Raw genomic sequence first — 4,567 nt, forward strand, 5'->3', positions numbered from 1 at the left:
ACAATTGTTCAATACGAATTCAGATGTTTCAAATCGTATAAACATTTTATTTTGCTTTCTTATTTGCTCTAACCGATAGAGACAAATTCGTGGCCGATAAACTAACAAAGTTTTTCTTTACGCGTCGCCACGTCTATATTCACTCGCCACTCAAAAGAGAAGCAAAGTGTTTATTATTTATTTCATATCGCCGCTCCAAATATACTAATGCTCGGATGACAACTTCGTCGAAATTATTTAAATTCCAGATAAAAATCCCTTTTCTTTCATACACAGCGGATCCTTTCTTTCGTTTATTGATCGCGCTAAATACAAATCGATTATCAATACAGCGTGCACGGCGAGCGCGCACAGCGCGATTAATATTTCAGAACGTAAATTCTGCGAAATGTATCAATGATCGGAATGTACAGCGGGATTGACAGCGGCTTTCCGTTTATAACGGAAATATCTATGTTAATGGATTCGGGCGCGCCATATATTATTAGTGGCAGCTTTTCGCGATTATCACCAATCACCGATTACAATTACGTCCTATTTGATCTGTTAATAAATGCAAAAGGATTACAACTGAATCTAGTTTCTCCATATCGACTGACCGCGCGGGTTGCTCTCTCCCTCCCTCCCCCCTTTCTCTCTCTCTCTCTCTCTCTCTCTCTCTCCTTCTTGCACAACTGTCAGTATAGTACATTAACTTCGAAGTAAATTGTGTTTATCCAAGCGTTTGATCTGGCCTCCCCTCCGCGTAATACGCGCGACATATAGTAATTATAACTTTATTAATCTAGGTGGTCAATCACGGGATAATTGTTAGCACAATATTCCCGGGTGCTCGCGTATACGGCACTGAAACTCGATCATTTTGAACAGATTGGAAGCATCTCCCTGGCTCTAACTTCGGAGAATACACCTCCAGCCATGCACGCGGAGTGAGAACTGACTTTGAGTCGGAAGCGCTGATTTGAAGTCTTTAGCACGTTCCGCCACTGGCACTTAGCTTAATGACAATTAACATGTACATTTTCCCTCTTTTCATCCCCTTTAAACCGAAAGAAGTACAAAGCGAGAAAAATTCATGGCAATTCAATTGTCGAAAAGCCCATATAATCACATGTATTTAATTTACTTGTTTAATTGAATTTGCCTAAGTTTCGATTTATAATTTGATTAATATAATGTGCTCAAATTTAAGTTTATAAAATCCATAACGTGGATTTTGGAACTTTCTAAAAGCATCTATATCGCTTCATACCGGCACTTGCTTTACGTTAATGTATCTTGCAATTTATCATCATTAACTTTTTATTACACGCCGGTCTTCGGGAAAATTCGATTATCGTAAAGCGACTTATGGGCATTTAATACTCGCGTGTTGCGCCCAGTGAATTCGTAATCCATCTAATATGTCGTATCGTATGCAATGATATGTAAATGAGCAATCGTCGGTGTTGAAGCAAACGTGTGGGATTTCTGCATGAGATAATGTACCGCTAAATGTACATCAACGTTGATTACGGTCTGCACAATGAGCAAACTAATTTGCATAATTGATTTCGTTCGCCAATGACGGTAAAACGATTTTTTAATTGTTAACTTGCTTATTTCGCGTGAATCGCCGGAATCGGCGTGTGTAAGATATCGAAATATTTTGTGCGATTCATTTTAGACGCCGATGAATTTGCGTTACTGACTAATGAGGGAAAGGAATCGTTCGTACAGGAGCGGTCAAATTGTGCGGAATTATATTATAAATTCGATCATTTATTTGCGTCATTTATGGTACAATCCGTGTGCGTTACATCCAATTCTTGCCCCGACGTGCTGTAATAATCGATTAAACGCTAATCAGTCCAACATACCAACGGATCGACAGATAAATAAACACGCAAATAGCCTTTCCCTGCTAACGCGACCGCAGAGAGTTTGAGGGATTCCGGAATAGTAGAATCGAACAAATTGTATCGATGTCAACTCCGAATGGTAAATATCATTTACATCAATTCGTAGAATTACGGCTCATCGAGCCCGATTTCTAGTCTTTCATCTATCAGTCCAATATCTGCTCGTGAAATGACGAGTTTATCTTTCGAAATTGTTTAATTGGCATGCACGTTGTACAAATTGAAAATGTGAATCAAAAAAATACATATATATACAAAGTTAACGCACTTGTCGAAAGTTAATCAATTTTTTTCTCGCACGCTTTATAATTAATTTCGAAGAAACGTGCTATACGAGAAACGTATATTCCGAACTAGCCAAGAGAGACGTTACATGCACGTGTTTGAATTTATAATTTTATGGCAAATCGTATGACTTGCAGAGAGATTCTTTTCTCTTTTCCAAAACATTAAAAAAGCTAAAACGTTAAAAGAGTAAAAGGAAAATTTGGTTCTTGGAGAATTTCTCGTTTCACCTGCCTCCTGATTTAGATAAGTTTTCATCGTGACTACCTTGGCGAGATTAACAAACAAAGGAATAAGTAAACAGCTTTTTCTTTGAAGGTAAATACGGGACGTTGAGACGTGAACGCGCGTCTGCCGCCGCCGCGAAAATAATAAACCGATATACATATGCGTATGTCTAAAATACAGGCGTATGCACAAACGCGGGCGCAACAGCGGATTAGCAAAAGTAACAATATTACTTCAGCAGAAATTACAACAATGCAAGCGGCAGCATGCGGGTGATGAGACCTTACTAACTTTCGTATATAACGTCTCCCTTTCATCTCTCAATACAAACAAATATAACAACTGTAGATTGCAATTAAAAAAAAAAGCGTTATAAAATTATTTTAGACTGACGAACACGTTTCTTAGGCTATAATTACGGCGAAATTGGTATATAACCTCGTTATCGCGCGGGCTGTGGATTATCGATAACTGATGATGGGAAATCTCCGTGTGTATGTATTACAAAAGAAGGCGAACGTATCTCTCATTTTCTAGGAAGGGAAAACGTGTCATATTGAATTGGCTAAATGAGAGGAGGGCTAATGCCTACGGGCTGCAAGGCGTCGCGCGAATCCGGACAGACGGAAAATTGAAAACTATAAATTTCTTTGCTTTCCCCACGCCGTTTATGCGCGCCGGATTCAGCTCTCTTGCGCTATCCGCGGAAGATTCTGGTCGTTACGGAGATGGTTTATGAACTCTGCGTCATTTGAAACCCAAAATAGAATTCCAAACTTAATATCATTTAAATGGTACTTATCCGCGAATCGCGACATCACGACCGGTATCTGCATGACAACACTCTATATTAGTTCTGATATTTCATAGAGCGAACGTTGATTCTTTCTTTTCCAAAGAATATCTTTTATAAAAAAGCAGATAATCATAGAAAAGTATTATATTTCCCGCTATAATGTTTTAAAATGAAAAATATTACGCAAATGCTCTTTGTCATGCATGTATCTCGTGGTAAAATATTTTATCTCAATTTAAAAAAAATTGATACATATATACCCAAAATAGATATCATACCTAGATATTCTGTGTCCGTTATTCCAGTTTATTAACTGAATTGACGTAATTCTGAACGAAGACTGATTATAATGTTAATTCGATATGTTCGAAACAAGCATATCGATGTTAATACTTCATCCATTATGAAAATTATACGGCTAAAAAATTATATAGGTCAAGCGATCGCGAATCAAGGGGATATGACTATAGATTATTGATTTTTGCCGCAGCTAAAGCTGTCACGACACTTTTACCATAAATGTAATCTGCAGAATAAGATTTTTTGAATAACAAATAAATTAATAAGCGCACGCGATGCAATAATACATAATTTCTATTACTTACTGTAAGCATTGCTCCAATAATTAGAATAAACTTAATGCAGCAAATTTATTAGTCAGAAAGTATTAAAAAATTTCCAGTTAATATCTGCGTAAAACATTTCATTATTAAAACATATATTCGAGTTTACAATGCCATATACAGTCAAATCTCTTTGAATTATCTCTCCTTTTAAATTATCATTTTAATAAATTTAATTTTTAGTTTTTAAATCAAAAATATAACAATAATGTTTAATATTAATAATATAATAATAATATTTAAAATCTCTAAATATTGAAGTTTAATTTAGTATTTAATTACTTATTTAGATCTTTCTTGGTATTAGCATTTAATATTAACATTTAATCTATAATAATCTAGTAGTTCAATTAATCAAGATTTTTTCGAATATCCAAGATTGACATTTGCGCGATATTGTTTGAAATTTGCTAAGTTGATTCTCGAGGGAAGAAAAGCCAGTTGGGAAACACACTCGAACTCGTCGGAGCGACCGACACTTGTCCCATAACGCGCGCGATTCCCTCCGCGCTAGTAGTAACAGATAGCACGGGACGGACGCGTCGCTGGTAATCAAAGTCCCGTGTCGTCATATCTGTCGGCAGGACCTGCGCCAACGAATTTGGAGAGACTGGAAAGCCTCGAAAGTCTCAAGATGAGCAAGAAAGAATTGCGAAAGAAACGCGGGAAAAGAGAGAGAGAGAGAGAGAGAGAGAGAGAGAGAGAGAGAGAGAGAGAGAGAGAGAGAGAGAGAG

Source organism: Wasmannia auropunctata, unplaced genomic scaffold (assembly GCF_000956235.1).
Source record: "Wasmannia auropunctata unplaced genomic scaffold, wasmannia.A_1.0 LD335994.1, whole genome shotgun sequence".
Classification (NCBI taxonomy): Eukaryota; Metazoa; Arthropoda; class Insecta; order Hymenoptera; family Formicidae; genus Wasmannia; species Wasmannia auropunctata.